Source organism: Zonotrichia albicollis, chromosome 12 (genome assembly GCF_047830755.1).
Source record: "Zonotrichia albicollis isolate bZonAlb1 chromosome 12, bZonAlb1.hap1, whole genome shotgun sequence".
NCBI classification, from domain to species: domain Eukaryota; kingdom Metazoa; phylum Chordata; class Aves; order Passeriformes; family Passerellidae; genus Zonotrichia; species Zonotrichia albicollis.
In genome coordinates, this window is record NC_133830.1 from 17,527,210 (window position 1) to 17,547,261 (window position 20,052).

Below are 20,052 nucleotides of genomic sequence, written 5' to 3' on the forward strand. Positions count from 1 at the left end.
TGATAAATGTGTAAACCAGATATCATTGGGACTGTGTTTTCAAGCTTTTAATTCACATCTTTGGTCACAGAGTTGGAACTTTTTAATCACTTGATTTTACTGCAAGATGTCCCTAACTATTTATGACACTGGATGTTTGCTCTTGGATCTGTTTCTCCTGTGGGGCATCCTTTAGATCAATCCTTGTTTGTTCTATTAATTTGCTTAATTCTCTGGGGTTTGTCAAGTCTAATTATCTTCTTTCTTTCTTCCAGTTTTGAAATCAAGATTGATTAGCCAACAGGAGAAGACCCAGCTGGTTATGTGACTCAGAACCCTGTTCATGAGGCACTTGCTTGTTTTTACAAGACAACTGTAAGTTGCTTCTTTTTCTTTTCCTCCAACAAATTAAAAATTTGCTGTTGTAACGTCATAGAAATTCTGGAACATTCTTGAGGAATTCATTTTGATTGGTAAAATCTTGAATTTTGGCTTGGTGATGTCAGGCAAGGACCAGACGTGCTCTATTCACTTTACCAGAGATTTTTCCCACATAGTGATGGTTTTACATTTTTGGATTGTTTAAGGAGAGATTCCCTTGCCTGGCAAGATCAATCTGCTGTCTCTGTACGTTGTGCTATGTGACATTTGGGATCAGGGAATGTGACAAACCTGTTTGGAGGGCTCTGCTGTGGGCTGTGTGAGGAGATGCTGAACCCCAGCATGGAAGTGGTGCAGGAGGAGTTGCCTCCTCTGGCAGAATTCTGCATTCTCCCACTGCCATCAGATCCTGGAGATTTGGACTAAATAATCCTTCCTCTGTGCTTGATGTAGACAGGTTTTGTCCCCACAATTATAAATTTGTTTTTCATCAAGCAAACCCTCAATTTTACTCAAACTAGAATTTCTCAGGTAAAGTATCAGTTATAGTCTGGAATGCAGAAATGAAAATTCCAGCAGTAACAGTGCATGGCTTAATTATTTTTTTTTAATCTATATCATAAGCCATGTTTTATAAGCTCAGCTTAATAAAATTATTAGATTCAGGTGGAGTGCTGATACATTTGTCACCGTGTTTGGTGTGGTGTGGATCTAATTTACCATTTTTCACTTGTGTGAAAATACTCTGCCTTAGCATTGATGAGACTTTAATTTCTGTAACAGGTGGTGGGGGTTTTAATTATTGAATTTTGAAGCCATACATTTACAGGATGTTCTGCTTAGATGAGCAGGAATCCAGCCAGTGCTATTAGGTGTGGGGCAGCACCACATTATCTCCAGCTTTTCTTTACTTATAACTGCACTGAAAGGCAGGCAGGCTGGGTTGGCTGAACTTCATAATCTTGTTAAAACGGCTTTGCCCAACTGCCACTGATTGTGTAAAAATTCCACTGTTTTGTACAAGCTGGTATTTATTCTGAATTTTCTCTTGAATAGCAAATGATTCTAGTGACTTGCAAGTGCATGTACAATCTGCATTTTTCATTTGTTACCTCTCTTGTTGCTGAAGGTTCATTAACCAAGGAGGGAAAATGAGGTATAATGGTCAAACTATTAGAGAAAAAATGGGAAAATAGCACTCACCAGCAAGTGAGTTTTGGGCTTATGAAATAGTAGAACCAGTAGAGAAAAATTAGTAGCTATAACTGTGAAATAGAATTTTGTAGAGTGAAGTATAAGCTTAGTATTCATTTTTTATGATTGCAAGCAGATGTCTGAGCAAATTTGCTTTATGACAACAATAAATATATTCCAAAAATATTGAGATTATTAGAAAGGTATCAGGGAAGAGAGAATCAGACTCTTTTTTCAGCAAGTAAACATGGAGAACAGAGAGATAACAAGACACCCTGTTGCTTTGGGTGTCTGCTGACGGAACTCTCCCTCTCCTATGATGTGTGTGGAACAGACTGAAAGCTCAATAGAAGCACAGAGAAATGAATAACTCAGATTAAAAGGCTTTGCTGGTTTTCTGTGGGTAGTGAAGGAAGCTCTCCATAGTTTAGAGCTCTAAGTTCTGGGTAGCTGCTCTGCAGAATACTGCACAAGCTTATTTTAGATTAATTTTCCTATATTGTATATTGAAAAACCTGTTAGGAAGTTGATAGAAAAAGTATATTATACAAAGTGGCACTTGCACAGATTTAATGCATTCAAAATATTATGTAATGTAAATGTGGTGAGAAATTACTCAAAGGTTTGCTCTTTTTCCACTGCTGATTTCCAGATGGATTTCCACTCAGGTGATGAGTGTACCTATAGTTCTCACCTCCATGTAAATGTTTGATGGTCTCTTCTAGCTAAAACGAACCCAACTTCTATCAAAATGTTCTAATGGGTGCCTATATTTTTTCAGTATGGAGCAGAATGAAAACATGGTCATAATGACTGTGTGGGCAACTGTGCCATCAAATATTGCAGAGTGCTCAGCATCACTTCTCCCTGACAGCAGCAGTTTGTCACTGGTGCTTTAATGAAGGTTTTAATAGGTGCCACAAGCTGTGCAGACCAAATATTGTGCTTGTCTTTCAAAGCAATACAGATTTGAGCTTCATTTCCCCCCCAAACTCTTAAAACAAGTAGTCTATAATCTATTTGTCAGACATTTAAATGTCTGTTAAAGACTGAAAAGCAAAGACAGACTTACTACAGAGGAACTTTCTTAGTCATTCAGCTATTAAAAAAGAAAAGCCTCCCAAGGTTTTTTTCCCTTTTTTTTCCAAAGAAATAAGCAGAGTTTGAAATACTGTAATTTTCTCTATTTCTCAGTATAATAGTTTCAATTCCTGTTGTGGAAGGCAAGATGCCAGGCACAACCACACAGTTCAGCGAGCTTGTAGAGATAAAAAATTGTAACTCCCCCCCAAAACAAACCTTTCTAGAGCCTTCAGGCTCTCCCATCCCATTCCAGGGTAAAAGGGGCTGAATCCCTGGATTGCTCAGTTTAACTTCCCTCCCAGCCAGACCTGAGGCAGCACACATGGAAGGGGTTTCTGTTTGATGAACACGGAGCACCTGCTGTGGTCAGACCTTGGCAGGAGCTGCAGACAAGAGCCAGGAGGTCCCAGTGCTCTGGGAATGCTCTGGGAATGTGTCTGCTCAGCCCAGGAGCCCGCAAGGATCTGCTCTTCTCCAGGGCAGCTGCAGGTGTTGTCCTCTCCTAAAGACGTTCCCATGTGAAATCCTTCCTGGATTTGTTTTGTCATCCCTGTGATTTATTGGAGTTATTAAGGAGATGCTTTGGGCTGTGCTGTTATTTCTGTGCTGCTCAGCACTGAAATGCCAGCTGGAGCTGGGGATGGAAAGCTGAAGGAGTGGTTTTATCTTGTGTAGCTGCACCTGCTTTCCCCTCCTGGCCTGCAATTGCAGGGCACTGGGAAGCCGCTGAGACTTTTCCAGTAGTGAGGAAACCTTTGGCAAACAGCTTTTGTCACTTCTGCACCTCCACTGGAGGCAAACAGCAGAGCATGGGGCTCCCTCCACTGCAATTCCCAGCACAAATTATCCCAAACCACGAGAGATGTCAGCAAAGCCTGGTTTGCTGGTGGGATGTCAGAGACAGCACCATCCATCCTTCCATCCATCCCTCCATCCCTCATCCATGGATTCCATCCATCCGTCCCTCCATCCATCCTCATCCATCACTCCTTCATCCCTCTGTCCATCCATGAATCCATCCATCCATCCATCCATCCATCCATCCATCCATCCATCCATCCATCCATCCATCCATCCATCCATCCATCCATCCCTCCCCTGCATTTCAAGGGGAAGAAGAGCCTGTTCCTTTTTCTGGCATTTGTGAATGTGATCTTGCTCCTTCAGAGGGCTTGTGCAGAAGCAGAGCGGATCTGTACCTACAAAAACCTGCACATTCATCTTTGTACACAACTGAATTAAATATATAAATATCTGTGAATGAATCTGAGCTCTTCCCTAGAGCTACCTGTGCATTCATTTTCTCTGTGCACAAATAAATTAAATATATAGATATCTGTGAATGAATCTGAACTCTTCCTCCTTTGAAGAGCAAACTTCCTTTAATTAGTCTTTTCCTACTGTCTGATGTTAGTGACATTTATAATCATACAATTACTGCTTCATTTCAATTTTATGTTATTTTCAGAGGTCAGGAAGGGTAATATCCCAACATAACCACACTCAGTGAGAGGGTAACAGCTGACAGGAGTTCTTGCATGGGGTTCTCATCAGTAGATCTTGAAGTGCATTAGAAAAATATGGATTTTTATCCCTGTTTTAAAGGTGATGGGAACTTTGACCTTCTGAGGCTGCCCAGCATGGCTGTGCAAACCTCTCCATGTGTTTTATTGCCTAAACATCCCATCAGACTCCTGAGCAATAGATTAAAATACAATGTAGAAACACAAGAGCAAAAAAAATTAAAGGAATCTTAATGGAATAAAGTTAGGATTTAAAAGAAAAAAAACTGAAAAAACGGAACATATTCCTGCTGAATTCTGTATTATGTGTTTGGTTCAATCATCTCTTGGACAGATTAGCATGAAGTTATTATGCAATGTCAGTTAATTTTCTAATTAATGAGTGTTACCCTGGGATTTAAGTAATTCTCACCTGTCTTGGTGTGACCTGAGTGTTAAAAATGGCAAAGAGCCTCAGTGTCAGGGGCTGCTTTTCCTCTCCCTCTCTGGCAGAGGGAACAGAGTGGTTGTGCTCCCCAGGATTCCAAGGAATTGAGCAATTTTGGGGGGAAAATTCAGGTGAGACTTCGGTGCCTGCCTGAGGGACAGGAGGAAATATATTTGATTTATATCAGTTTATAAATGACAGCCTGGCCCTGGTTTGAGTCTGTGTGGCTCTGGGGGTCAGGCAGGATAATTCCTGCCATGTCCAGCAAGTAAAATTTCCATGGGATTTTCTTACACATTAGGACATGATTGAAAGGTTTTATTTTTTAAATCACATTTTCATACTCTCTTACTATTTACTGTGTCATTATTATTTTTTTCTTTGTTACTACTTTTGAAACACCTTTCTAAATTAAAAATCTTTGGAAATGTTGAATGTAACTTAAAAGATAAGAGCTCATAGTAATGAGAGTACTTTTATAGTATTCATTTTATTATAATATATATATATATATGTATATATATATATATATTAGTTTTGCATGATGAGGATATTTATTTTTCCTGCTTTTTTAGTGGCTTTGCTTCACTCTCACCAGAAGAGCTGCTTTGAGGATTGTCAGGAAGTTGTTAATTGTATGTTCTGAGTGTTTCTTTTTTAAAAAAAAGGCATTTTCAGGATTTCTGCACTGGCCACCTCTGTAGGCACAATGGGAGCTCCTTGTAGGAGCTTTTGGACACATTTCCCTCTCTGAGGAAAGACAAAGAGCTCCAGGGAGCAGCTGCAAAGGAGAAATTCCTCCTGACTTTGGAGCAACCTTGGCGATATCAATAAGTTGCTTGTGATCAATAAGGATCTGCTGCCCACAAAGGGAATTTGGTGTGAGCTGTTTGTGCTGTAGGGTTTTCCTTGGCAGGCTCTTTGATGGTGCAGGGTTTGTCGGTGGATTTTTACTGGCTTCTGGCTCTTCCTGGAGCCCACATTTCTGCTGGTTTCTCCTAATGCAGAGCATAGAAATGGGAATTTTCTTCATGTGGCACACACAGAGGGCTGAGTACAATTCAAATGCTAATATGTAGAAATCAAATCTCACAAAGGAGTGTGTTAACATTTGTCTTTATTCGCACTCTATTTCAAAGGATGTGTGCCAAGCCTTCCCTGACACTCAGAGCATTTTACACTGTACAAGTTCACCCCTGAAAGGCAGAGAGAAGCATTTCCTTTTTGCATAGTTTAAGTCTTTTGATCCCAAGGAAAAGTGAATTTTTCCTTACATGACCCCACCTGAGCCTGCCTTGCTGATTCCTCCATTTTCTCTTGCATTTCAGTGTTCAATTTCCCTTTTTAAGGGAGAAACTGAGCTGCATATATCCAACAGAGTCTGGATAAGGGATTTTTTCCCCCCCTTAGCTGATTCTATTGCTTTCCTGGGTGCTGGGAAGTCTCTCCTTGACTTGGGTGTTCTTTCCTCTCTTTTCCAGTTTTCCCTGCCAGTAAATCAGCCTGAGCTCCTTTCAGACAAAACACAAGTTCCTTTTCTCACCTGGTCCTTATTGGAATGTGCATTGAGCACAGAGATGCTGCCCATCTCTGTGTTTTGCCCCCTCTTGGTTGTGGCTGCTGGAATTCCCTTGAATTCAGGAGTTGTGCTCTCTCACAGCAGCCAGTGGGTGAATTCCCTGTTTGCTGAGCCAATCTTTTCCCATTGCAATCCATTTTTCCCCTGGAGAATTGATCTGAGCCAGGGATATGAATACCTATCCTGAATGGGTATTTGCTTCTGCCCAGCTTTTGCAGGGTTCTGTGATCCACAGCCCTTCCTGCAGGGCTTTCCCTGAGCTGGAAATTCCTTCAAAAGCAGCTGGAGAGGAGTTTGTGACTGCTCCAGGATGGGACACCTTGGCCAGCTTCAGGCTTAGCCCTGACTTCAGGCTCCTGCTTTGTCCCTTTCTTGTCCCTCTCATATCCCACAGCACAGGCATAGATTAAAATACAATGTGGAAACACAAGAGCGAAAAAATTTAGTGGAATCTTAATGGAATAAAATTAGGATTTACATAAACCAAACCTTAAATTCTTTGGCTTCTCCATGCTTTGCACCATTTGGATGGATTGAGCGGCTTGCTCCTGAATCTCGTTTGAGATTTGCCCATAATCTCTCCCTGCAGATGTTGGTGCTTCAGTGCTCAGTGAAGTGATGCTTTGCTTTTTATGCTCTCAAGCAACACATGGTCTGCAGCCAGCTCCTGAAACTCACAAAGTATTTAAGAATGTGTTTAAATGCAAGGTCTTACAGAAAATGCAAATTTATTACTTGTCTCTTGAATCTCACCATAGATTTCTGGAGAGTGCTCTGAGGCTTTTTTTTATTGGTGCTATCACTACTTTGCCTTCATGCTTATGCTGATTGTCTTTCTTTGCCAGAGCCCCTTAGCACTTGTTATCAGTAGCTACAATTTCCTGCCACCTGTGGTGGAATATATTTCTTCATTATGAGCTTTTTGCTGCTTCCTCAAGTTTTGTCTTTGATTAGCTGCTATGGAACTTTTACACATCATCATCACTTGTCCTGCAAAACTTGATTTTCTGATAAATATGAAAATTGCTGCTTCCAGCTTCTGTTGGCCCAGATCGTTTAGTGCCAGTTCTGGAGCCAGCACTGACCCGAGCTGATGCTAAATCCAGAGTGAGAGAATGTGGTGGAAGGCTGGGTTTTGTAGGGTTTATTTGGGATTTGTGGTTGTGATTTTTCCCCCCTTTCCTTAAAGTGAAAGAACACTGGAAATTCCTAGTCTGGGATCAGTGACTTACCTGAGCTGGGCTGGAATTTAGCAGAGATCATAACTTTATAGTTGGAATGTGGTGAACATTTTCTTAATCTTATTTGCAGCAACTTTACATCTCTGTTTTAGAATCTGTTATAATTTCAAGCATCTCTTTATAAATGACAATGTTTAGCAGAGGTTTGCCACTTGCTGTAAAATCTTCTGGGAATGATGTGCTGTGAATCCTTCTGCCCAGACCCAAAAAGAAGAGAGCATAAATTACACGAGCTCCTGGCTTTATAAATGCCAACATGGATGTTGTTTTTGTCCATGATATGGGTTTTTATGGATTCAGTTTAAAAAAAACCCCACTTTTTATTGCAGGAACAGCTGTCCAGCTTCTCCTCTGTAGCAGGTAGCTTCTTCTCTCCACCATCTGGGATGAGGATAAAAACTGAGCTTATCAGAGTGTGATAAAAGGAGCATGTGTGTGTATGAAGGCAAATGTAAATTTCCAGCATCAAAAGGAGAACTTGGCAAGTGCAGATGTGTGGCTTAAACACAGTAGGAGGAGAGGGAAGGAAGGGTTTTGTTCCTTTGTGCTGAGCTCTGCTGGAGCAGCTGGGTGAGCGCTGCAGCGGCGCCGGCGGTGAAGCTGCTGCTCTGTCTGGGATGCAATGATCCAGCAGATTCTGCCCTGGGGGAGAGCTGAGGGAAAAGGAGAAGAATCATCCCCTCTAATCTTTATTGGCATTTTTATCTTTGCACTTTCTAACCTTACCGGGCCGCTGGATGTGAATTCCAGCTTGGAGGGAGATGAGTCCGTGTTAGTCTGTAGGAATTTGTGTTAGACTGGAGAGCCCTAAAGCCTGGCCATGAAGTGACCCTGGCACTGCTGGAAGAGCTGTAAGGATGACCCAAATGGGTGTCATTCTTCTCCTAAGTACTTCTGCCACCCTCTGGGCTGCTCTGGCTGATGGCCTTTGGGTTTCTTTGGTTGTTTCCTTTGGGGTTTTGTTTCATTGGTTGGTTTGGGGTTTTTTCCCCCAAACCTCACTGCTGAGCAATCTTGCCTTTCCCTATCATCCCACAGGTCCCCAGAGTGCCCAGTCCTCCCCTGTGAACCTCTCTGTCAGTGGTGCTGGAGAAACAGCATCAAAATGGGAATTTAACCAGTGCCCATAGCAATTGAACTCTTCATTTTGGCCTGCAGGCATTTCTCCCCTCACTGTGATTCCTGGGGGAATGACATGGCCATGGAGCATGGGAGACTCAGGGAGCTGCTGGATCCTCATTTCCTCACAAGCCTTTCAAAATTTTTCCTACATCCCATCAAGCAGCATCCTTGAAAATTAGCAATGTGTAGTTTGAGGAGAACTAGCAGCAGGTTCTTTCTTTATGGCGAGAGTTTAACAAGGAAACATCTTTTTCCATATCCAGTTTCAGACTTTCTAGGTCAGAAGTGGCATCTGAACCAGAGCTTGGAACCACTAAGAGTGGATCCTTTGTAGGGATGATTCAGGGAATTGTGGAGAGAGTTTGATTGGTGGATTTTGCAGGGTAGTGGGGTTGCTTTGTGTGAATAGAGCAGAGCAGGTCATGATTTTTGGGAAATCTGATGAATGGGCAGCCAGTGAGGTCCTGTCAGAACAAAGGGTGAGTGCTCCAGCTCAACAGCCCATGGCAGGGTCCTCTGATGGAAAGGAAAGGAAATTTCAAGGAAAGGAAAAAACCAATCTGAGGCAATCAAATTACAGCTCCAGCCCAACTGTTGCAGTGTTTCAGACTAAAGGATGGCAAATTGGGATTGCAAAGGCTAAAGGAGGAGACAGCGAGAGCTCAAAAATTAGGTTATTAAGGATCAGAGAATTTCTATCTTGTCTTCATGGAGTTTAAATTAATTTTGGTAAGATATGGATGGGTAAAGAGTAAAATTAAAAAAAGGAGAACCTGAAAAAAAATGTTATTGTAATCTGTATTTGAAAGAAAAATGGCAGAAACGGAAACCCCTTCAAATCATGATTACACTTTGAATATTGAGGATACAGAAAGGGCTGTAATGCACTGGATTTTTTTGCAGTTGAGTGTGTGTGAATACGCAGGGGGTTGGTGTGCCTGCTCATACATGCACTGCTGGAGCTCAGCAGCAGCCCCAAGGTACAGCAAGATTTAAACCTGTGAAAAGCTCCAGTTGTTTCCCATCTGGAGGCTCATTTGAATCCTTGGATTTTGCTGCGGAAGCCTTGACCTTTGTAATGGTGTTATTTATTTTTCCATCAGTTTTGTACATGGCGAGACTTTTGTTATTTCTGTGGTCAAATTTGAGTAAAACAGCTAATTTTCATACTACAAATTTAAAAAGCATGTAATTTAGATTTTTATTTTTCACTTTGCTTACAAAATGCCTGTTTTGTTCACAAAGCACTCTCTCATTATACGACATTTTAAGTTTTTGTGATGGTGGCTCAGTCCTTGTCTGTTAGGAGCTGGAAACTGGTTTGAATGATTCATTTTGAGCAGCTATTTTGGGGGTACTCACATCATCTTGGATGCAGCTCCACATGAAATAGATGGGAAAATGGGAGTCGATCTCCCTCCTCCACCTGGCAATTTAAATGAAAATCCATAACACTTGAGCAGGAGATTGTCATTGGGATCTTTTTGGGAAGAACAGGCTTTAAAAATACAGCAGGGGGAAAAAAAAAGGCAGAATCCCAGGGATGAGGGATGGTGGGAAATGGAGGAAATCCTGTGGGCAGTATCCAAAGTCACACTTGGCTTCAAGTCACAGATGTTTGCAGAGAAAATCAGCCAGAGCAGCTCCAGTGAAATTAAAACTGCAGCCAGGCAGGAGAGAGGCTCTGCTTGTGCTCTCACACATCGAGGCAGAAGGATCTGCTCCCAAAAGGGGTTTGGGGTTTTTGCCACTGGCTGGGAAGGATGGAGGAGGGAGGGAGAACACAGCTGTGCCATTAGAGCTCTAAAAGATAACCAGAGCAGGTCTCTTCCCAAAGAGAGGAGTCAGATGTTTTATAAAGTGGGATTTAAAAAAAAAAATATTTCAAACTTTTGCACTGAGTAACAGTTGTGTCATTTTCATGGCAGTGGCTCCTGGCTTGAAGTGGCTGCCAGTCTGTTCTGTAGCCTGTGAAATTCAGTATTGTGAGCAAATGAAATACTGTGACAGTATTTTTATGACTATTTCTGAAGCACAGAAACAAAATGCACTTTTGCTCATATACAATCAAAATGCAGTAGTGTATTGAAAAAGGTTTATTGCAGCTTTGAATGAGCAGTGAATTTAATGAAACTTTGTTACACTGGGCTTGGTTCCTTGTGGATTAATGAGAAATAATCCATATTTCTCAATGCAGGAAGAAATAATGTATGAAAAATACAATATTAATAATATTTTTCATGCGAGCTATGAATAATATAGTTTAAGGGTTTTGTTTCATCTCTGTGCAGTGTTTTTTGGTGCTGCCATTTTTTTTAAATAGGCTGGAAGTGGTTTTTTTTCTTTGTTTATAGACTGGAGCTGTAATTTAACCCAGGCAAAAGTCCTGCAATGTTACACATGCCCAGTTTGACCAGTCAGTGATGAATATTCACTGGTTTTGTGAGCAGATGGGATTCTGAGTCTGTGCAGAAATCCTGTCAGAAGTATTTCCTTTTGTACTTCTTATGTTCCAGTTATTTTCACAGCTCTCCTTCCACTTGGGACATGTTTGGTGTGGGAAATCTGTGTTCTGACAAAACATTGAGAGGTGAACAAGGGGGGTGTGGAGAAGTTTGTCTTCTCCACACTCTGAGAATGCCTGACACGTTCTGGGTGTGCTCCTGTGCTCTGGGTGGGGATTCCTACCTGGACAAAAGGAAATTTGAATTCCTCAGAATTTGGGATTGAGGTTTGCTGGGTGGAAAGCAGGGTCTGAGCAACTTTGTGCTCAGCTTTACCACCAAGAAATGAGTTATTCCCACCTAAATCCTGCATTGCTGTAAAAGAAAGGTTTTATCCTCATAAAGCTTTAATAAAGCCAAGGAATTCTTGCCAGTAATTTTACAATGCCAGTCCCATGGAGCTCTAAGGCAATGCAATCCACAGTATTTATAGAACTTCATTAAACATCACACCTGTTAATTCCCATTCAAATTGAGGACAGGGAACCAAAGCAACTCAAAATGAAGAAAAAATGACTCTGCCATGAGACCTTAATGATCCTTTCCATCCAAAAGTACATTCCCTGGGATTATTCTGCTAATTTTCTACCTCTGATTGTTTGGTAAATGAATTTATAAAGTGGTGCTGTACATTAGACTGGAAATTGTTTGGAGCTGGAGTCCTCTGGTTGTGTGAATTTTGATAGACAAGACATTATTCGCTGTAATATCATTTCTATATCTGGAGTAACTCTGACATCCAGGATTTAACAGCTCCTTCTAACAGATCACTAAAATTTCATCTTTGTGATTTTTTACCTTTTTCCAAAGTAGTCCTGTCACTCATATTCTGAAATAGAAGGAAATTTTCCTAGAAGCAACTCTTTGTGGAGAGCTCCTATTGCAAAATGCCCGATATCTTTACTGCAACTGATTTGAAAGTGCAAAAGGTCAAAAATGTCCTAATGTGGTTTGGCAATCCACCTGTCAGCACAGCACATTTCAGAAGGGCTCTTGGGGCTTTGTAGAAATTGCATTTTTCATTTTGATTTTAATTTTATACCTGGAAAGGATTAGGGGGAGGATTCAGCTGATGGCCGAGTGGTGAAACAGAAAATATTTTTAGAATGGAAAATGCTTATTGGAAAAGATTTGGACTCAGAGGGATGTGGTATGAGGAAATATTTATAAACTTTAATTATGAGTAATAATTAGTGAGTGATGTAGGAAAAACATTTTTAGTGAATTTTTTCCATCTACAATGCCAGATCCCCATGTTTATTTGCTCCTGGTTAGTGCAATATTATTCCTGACCTTGTTCCCTGCTGAAGAGAGATCTCACAGCAGAGTATCCTCCAACCCAAAATATCATTTCCTAGAGAGCAATATTGAGTCATTGATTTAGTTACTCACTCTGCCTTTCCATCACCCATCATTTTGCCAGAGCTGCTCCCTGGTGACGGTGACCTTGCAAGATGACAGATTAATTTCAGTGTCTGGGAATTTGTGCAGGCTGCTCCTTCACAATATGTGTGTACAAAATACAGTATTCTTTAATTCATTAGAGCAGTTTAACTCTGTCCAACCCAAGAAGAAGAAGAAGAAGCTTTAAAAATTCATCCTTTTTTATCTCTGCTCTTAAGTCCCTCCTGCCACCTGAAAATCCTTTGCCTCCGGTCAGTTCAGTGGCACAATGGAGCAGCATTCACAGAATTCTTACAGTGCCTGGGTGCAAGATCCACACAAAATGTGTCACAAATCTCACAGTGAATGGGTCTGTGGGGTCCAAATGTCAAATTGTTGATGTCACCTGTGGGGAGGAGCTGCCCAGAGCATTGAGCCTCATTCCAGGGCAGTGGGACTGGGCTCTCCAGGCACCACTGGGACAGGCACTTCTGTCTTCCTCTATATCTGTTACTGTATTCTAAAACCTTAAATTCTAAGTTTCCCACCCTGTGACATCACACACTTCTTATCAACTCCACACCCACAATCCCAGTGCTATCATTCTATTTTGGAAGATTCTCCACAGCCTCAGGTCAATGCAGTGTTTTCTTGTGTGTCAGGGTCTGTCAGCACAGAAAGTCTGAAATCCTCAGCGTCCAGAACTCCAACAAGGACCTTCAGCAGCTGCTCTTAGAAAAGCAGGCACAACACCTTCAGTCCTCCTGGCTCCTCCCCAGAATCTCTGTGACAGCTTCACTGCTTTGATTTTAATCAAGATGGCTTCTGGGAAACTGCTTTGCTGCCCCTGATCAACGTGGAGATTTTAAAATGGGATTTTTGGACTGGAACTTAGGGAAATTTGTAAACATTTTCACAGCCTTGATGAAAACCACTCTGGAGTTTGCAGCCAACCTGTTTTCCTTTGGGTTTGTTTGTTTGTTTTTAACTGATCCATATGGTTGTTGTGAAAACATGGTCCATAAGATGCAGAGAAGAACATATTAATAACTGGGAGCACATGAAGGAATAACTTTGCAGTTGTGACTGTGCCCATGCATGTTCTGTTTGCTATTGTGGGAAATATTAGTGAAAAGCTGTGAGAAGTAACTGCAAAAAGAAGCTGTAACTTCTGAGGGGTACAGAGAATTCTCTTTGTGTGCACACTGTGGAGTTTCCTGGGCAGAAGGGGTTTGTGTTTGGTTTTGCACAGTGAATATGCACACTAGATATAGATGTTCTCCACTGGGACACTTCAGTTGAGTTTAACAGCTTGAAATCAGAGCCACTTTGTGGTCGGTGAGGAATCATCATCCTTGGCACAATTGCCTTCTTGTGGAAGAGATCATTGACCTCTGTGAGGTTTGGTGGGGCTGGGACGCATGGTTGTTGCAGCACAGCTTCAGGTGATGCAAAATTGGGGTTTGGCCCTTTGGGCTTCACCTCCATGGGCCCAGTCCTGCCCTGCTCTGCTCCTGCACTCACCCTGGAGCTGATCCAGGTCCTGCTGGAGCTTCGAGGAGCCCATGGTGGGCACAGCCCATCCAACACCTAAAGCTCTGGAGTTGAAGGAAAAGCACCTAGAGAAGAGTTTCATTCTTTAAAAACCGGGATGGAGCTGGTTCTGTTTGAACTCCTCAATGTGTGCTCCATCCTTCCCAGGCACAGCAGGCATTCCATAGGATCACAGGTCATTCTGGCATTGGAATTAATGCCCAATGAATGTTCTGTGGTTAATGCACTTCCAGCTACATTTGCATTAAAAGGAAAAGCTTTAGCTCTTCATAATTTCTCTCATCCTCTTCTAATATTTTTATTTTCTTTTAAGAGGAGTCATTATTGCAGAAAGCAAAATCAAAACTTGTGCGTCTTTGTGAACTTAAATTTGCATTTGAGCTGTTGCACCAGTTGGCTTCCAGTTGGGATCTTCTTGTTCCTGGAGCTGATGGAATCCCAGCAAACTTTGCTTGGGCAGTGACAATGGCCCAATGGAGGGAGTAGCAATTGAAATTAAGATCCACGAAGGAATATTTGTTGACAAAAGCAGAAATCCCATTCCCTTCTCCTTGAGCATCACTGTCCTGCAGTTAACCCTGAGAGCTAGCTTGGGAGGGAAACAAAAGCAGAAACAAAGCAAAAGCCAAGCTTCAGGAAGACAGAAATGAAATTTATGTAAACCCAGCTCTCTGAAACGAAGTCTCTGAGGTGAAAACAAACTCCAGTGGTCCCACACAGGGAACAGGGAGAGGAGGAGGATGAGGATGTGCCACAGCTCCTGGATCTGCTTGGGTGTGCTCTGTTCTGTCTCCAAGAGATGTTCACCTTCCAAAATGAAATATTGCATGGTTTGCATTGTCAAAGAGCATTGCAAACAACCTGTAGAATCTGTATTCGAGCAGAAAGGAAGATTCACAGTTGTTCTATCGTGAGATTGTTCTGGATACAGGAGCAGTGTGGCTCTCACAGAAACATTAATTTGGACCACGAGGTTCATTTATCACCTCTGGGTGAGAAATCTGTGTGGTCAGAGACTGCAGAGAAGGAGCAAACTCTGAGCTCCAAAGGGCAGAGCTGTGCAGAGGTTAACTTTGAGATTCTGGCCGAGCCTCATCAATGAGATAATTACCTTCGGCACCTTTGTGTGTAGCCCTAATTCATCTCACAAAGATAAAGTAATAATTTAACACTTAACCTCATTCTCCATGTTCCAAATAACACAATTGTACAATAAAAACTTGGAGCAGGGAATGGAGGCCAGTGTCTGGGGCAAAAGCAGTATTTGGACAGGAAAATATGCAGGAGTAGGTGGAAATTTTTGCCTCAAAACAAGCCTTGCATGGGGATTTTTAGTGGTAAACTGAGATTTGCTGTGGCGAGACGTGTCAAATTCTCCAGCAAACATTTGTGGATTTCCAAAGAGGCCATGGTTCAGGCAGTATCTCCGGGCCTTTGGTGGCATTTTATGGCAGGCTCTATAAAGTTACATGTGCCTGGTTAATTTTTAGTTTTGTTCTGTGGCTCAGACACACTTTGTGCAAATATGCTTTGATAGAGGCTAATATCCCCAAACCCCAACCTGAGGCAGACTTTAGTGTATTTGAAATAGGAGTGGCACAGGTTAGTCCAGATAAAGAGGGGAATATTTAAGAATTCCCAAGGTGAAGGGGTCTGTAATTGTTACCTGGCACCTGAAGAGGAGATCTAAGTGTAGTCGATAGCTGTGTTGATGATTTCTCCATTAACTCCTGTGTGTGTGAGTTCTCTTTACAGCTGAATAATTGTTTATATGTAAATAAAGCTATTGCATCTTTCTTTCCCTCTGTAAGGACAGTTGTAGCTTAATTACCAGACAGAGATGTGTGGGGAGCTGGGGAATGTTCACCTTGTGATTAATTTTAAATTTGCTTCCTATTTATTTGCTACTTGCTACACTTAATTTAGTTGGGCTTCTCTTCTCCTCTTCTTCTCTTCTCCTCTTATTTTCTTCTTCTCTTCTTTTTCTTCTCTTCTTTTCTTCTTCTTTTCTTCTCTTCTTTTTCATTCTTCCCTTCCCTTCCCTTCCCTTCCCTTCCCTTCCCTTCCCTTCCCTTCCCTTCCCTTCCCTTCCCTTCCCTTCCCTTCCCTTCCCTTCCCTTCCCTTCCCTTCCCTTCCCTTCCCTTCCCTTCCCTTCCCTTCCCTTCCCTTCCCTTCCCTTCCCTTCCCTTCCCTTCCCTTCCCTTCCCTTCCCTTCCCTTCCCTTCCCTTCCCTTCCCTTCCCTTCCCTTCCCATCCCATCCGTGATATTTTCATTTTTTTGTGGAGTATTAATTAAGGTGAACTGTAGCTTCTTTTCCAGGCATCCAAGAGAGCTGTGATACCACTGTCACCTCTTGTTGTGCATGTTTGACCAACTGTAGAATTGCTTTAGAGTTAATCGTGTTGGGTTTTTTTTTTTTACGGTGTGAGAGAAGAGAAATCATGAATTAATCTCTTCAGAGGACCTTGGCTCTTCTCACAGCAAAGTTTCCCTCCTGTAAATGCTGGGTATTATGTCAGCTCCCTAGAAGTGCTCATTATCACCTACACACTGGGTGTCAAGTGCTGCTTTCTAAAGAGATTAGTACCTTTTCCTCCTCCTCCTCCTCCTCCTCCCTCACGCTTGCTCAGCTAAGGAGAAGAAAATCCAAATTACGGCAGCCATCCAGGATGGGAGCTGGAAAATAATGCCCTGATTTGGTTGGTGCTTCAAGGAGAGAAATGAGATCCAGGATGTGATTCCTCCTCAGCAGAGCCTTGGTGCTGACCTAATTCCACCTGACGTCAGGAGCTCTGGCAGCTTTGGGTAGGGCTAAACAATGGGTAGGGTTGAGCTTTGGGTAGGGCTGAGGTTTAGGTAGACGTGAGACAAGTGCAATTTAAGCATGAGAGAAAAAAAAGAGGAAAAATTCAATTTCTTGATCCACAGTTGATATTCCCTTGGACACTACCTGTGCTTGCAGTGAAGATACCCAGAATGAGAAAGAAAATGGGAAAAAGTGAATAAAACCATTCCAAGCAGAACACACCTGTAACAGTAATGCCTGCTTTTGTAGAACAGGAAGAATAGCAGCGTTCTTTGATTTCAACTCTGTTTACAGAGGTGAGAGAGAGACAATAGAATGTGCTTTTGGGAAATAGGACATGCTGCCACGTTGGGAAAGTGCAGGGAGCAGGAGGAGGAGGAGGAGCATTTTCTTTCCAATCTCTTATTTTTTCTAAGCATTCAGCCTGGATCTTCCTGCTGGAGTCTGCACTGACACAGCTCTGAAAGCTTTCACCTTGTTTCTGCTTCCTGTTTAGAATCACAGGAGCATTAAGGTTGGAAAAGAGCTCCAAGATCATGGAGTCCAAACCTTGAGCATCCCCTTGTCAGCCAGACCATGGCCTGAGTTCCATGTCCAGCTGCTTCTTGGACACTTTGGCATTCCTTAATTCTTTGTCAGGGATTGAGATTCTCTGCTTTTGTCTATTTCTGCTTTAAGCAGGCTCCTGCAGCCAGGATTGTGAGATGTTATGTTTGGATAATTTATCCTAATAAATTAAAGGCTGTGTCCCTTAGCCTGCAAATTCAAATTCTGTGGAGAAATACAGTGACAGCAGCAGTCTGGGCAATGGCATTTCAGCCTTTTCCATGGAGCTTCCATGTCTGGATGTTTAATGGATTTGCCCCACTCACTTTTTCGGGAGGATTTCATGTTTTTGGAGAAGAGGTTTTCCAGCTGTGGCAGTGCTAGTGTGAGTTGGTGGCTGTGTCTGCTTTGATGCTGTTCCTCAGCAGGATCCTGATAAAGGATTTTCCCCCTTTATCCTGCTGGACCTGCTGGTAGGGAGGCCACCACTTCTTGGTCATGGGCAGCTCCTCCAGCCAGGCCAGGGAGCCCTTGGGCAGGGATGCAGGAGTTGCTCTGGGATTTGGGATTTGGGATTTGTGGAGCAAACAGGGAAAGGTTCTGGAGTTGCAGAGGGAGAGGTCCCTCTGCCAGTGTTCAAGGATAAGGAAAGGAAGTTTGGAAGTTCTTCCTGCAGAAAGCAGGGCTGGCAGCATTGCTGCTGTTTTTCAGATTTCAACCAGATTTCAACCATTTCAACATGGATAAAACAAACTCTTCAGAGTGTGCTCATTACTAAGGAGCTCAGAGAAGACAGAAAGAAGCACTATTAGCAAAAAACCCCTAAATATTGGAGGGGTTTATGGCATTCAGAAGGTCTTTTCCAATCTAAATTATTCTGTATGCGGGGCTTTGAGGAGCTGCTCCAGGTGTGAATACAGAAGTTTTACATTCACCTCACACAAAAATGATATATGTGTTCTGAAGACTGTCAGGTTTTTGTTGTTTGGATTGGGTTTTTCATAAGATATCCCAGTTGAAGGCTGAGGAAGGAGGAATTCAGTCTTATATCTGAAGAGATCTGGAAGTACAATTAAATTAACAGGTGTAATTTTAATGCAAGGAGGAAAGAATATGAGGTGTGGAAAGTAAGCCAGAAAAACAGGAGCTGGTTCCCCAGAAGAGCTGGGGCTGCGATTCCTTCAGAGCTGTCTTGTGTTGACTTTTATGCTTGATAAATCAGTGTTCTGAGTTTTGACCAGAATGTATGTAGGTTAAAAACTGGGAGAAAGGTCCTCTGAATATTTTTGGAGACCTTTAGTCCATGAAAATAAGAGAAAGTATTCAAGATTTTTAAGAACTCCCAGGAAAAAGTCTCTAGTCCTCCTCAGCTCTGTGTTATGTTCAGTAAAACATGGAATATTGAATTTACTCCTCTGAATTTCTGCTGCAATGTAATAGAGTGCAATAAATTCCCCAGCGATCTGGCTACTTAATATTTACTTTGTGTTTGCCCAGTAGATTTTATCTGCCTGTGGAAGGCCCTCAATACTGAGAGTTTATCAGAGTATTTAGCAATCTTCTGTTTGTCCTCACTGCACATTTGGGAGGTGATCTATCCTGGATATATTTAGGAAGCGGACACGGTGAAATTAAATCACTTGGTCAAGGTTACGGGGAGAATTTGAGATGGATGTTGAAATTAAGCCTGGATCTTCCTAGCCCTGAGCTAATCCTCTTGCAGCATGGTCACCCTCTATTTGAAATCTCTTCTGTCATCACAGCTTGTTTGTGGGTTTGGCTGAGCTCGCTGCAGCCACAGAGTGTCTGTGGAACCCAAGTGGGGACCCTGCAGAACCAGCAGCGCCTGTCCCCCCATTGCAGCTGCTGGGCAGAGGGAACCCCTCCTCCTGGAGGAATTCCCAGTTGTTCTGCAGGCTGAGAACTCAGGAGAGCCTCAGTTAATGGCTCAGTTGGGTGAGAGGAAGCACTATAATCCAGGTGGCATTCTCGGAAAATATCTTGGAGCAGCAGGAGTGGAGCTGGGCTGGAAATTTGGAGGTGCTGGGCCAGACCTTGGTGCCAGGCACTGCCACCAGAGGGGAGGAGAAGCCTGCGGAGGTCTCAGATTTGGCTTTTGAATGTCTAAAATTTGGCTTTTGAGTGTCTCATATTTGGTTTTTGAGTGTGTGCCTTGAGAACTGATCACAGAACTGGGGCAGCGTGGAGCTCAGCACAGGGAAATTGCTCAGCTCCTCACTCCAGGATTTTCCAGGATGATATAACTGAGCATAAGCTGTGCTAGCTCTCATTCTCTTCCAGCTAAATATACATCTCTGGAGTCTGGTGGGGCTTGAGCTGATTGTGTGGTGATGGAGAGGCAAGGCTTTATGTAAGGCATGTGTAGGAGATCTGAGAGAGATCTCCACAGGGATCACATTGGAGCCTGTAAATGTGGGATCAGTTATTTACAGCTGAAGTTTGGGGTGAGAGAGGAAGGGATAAAGGATCTGGATCTCACTGTTAAAGCATCTCCACAGCAGTGCTCAATATCACACCATTTGCTCAGTATAAACTAAAATTGAGGCCTGATTTCATTGGGTGCCATATTTATAAAAGATGGGCTATTGGTTTGAAAATTAAATTTCTAAGGTCGCTTTCAATCTTGAGGTTTCAAGCTCTTAAAAAAAACCAAAATTCCAGAGTTCTTTAAGGTTATCACTAAATCTTTGTAAAATTGTATCACTTT

The 20,052-nt window shown here is 42.4% G+C and overlaps 1 protein-coding gene across 8 annotated transcripts in view; it reads left to right on the top strand.

Moving 5' to 3' along the window:
- ATP2B2 (ATPase plasma membrane Ca2+ transporting 2) overlaps positions 1 to 20,052 on the top strand; it is a 404,406-nt gene that overhangs the window by 135,459 nt on the left and 248,895 nt on the right. For all 8 annotated transcript variants that reach the window (XM_074550120.1, XM_074550115.1, XM_074550116.1 and 5 more), the window contains exon 3: positions 255 to 354. The gene's annotated coding sequence lies outside the window, so the exon portion shown is untranslated. The remainder of the gene's footprint in view (positions 1 to 254; positions 355 to 20,052) is intronic.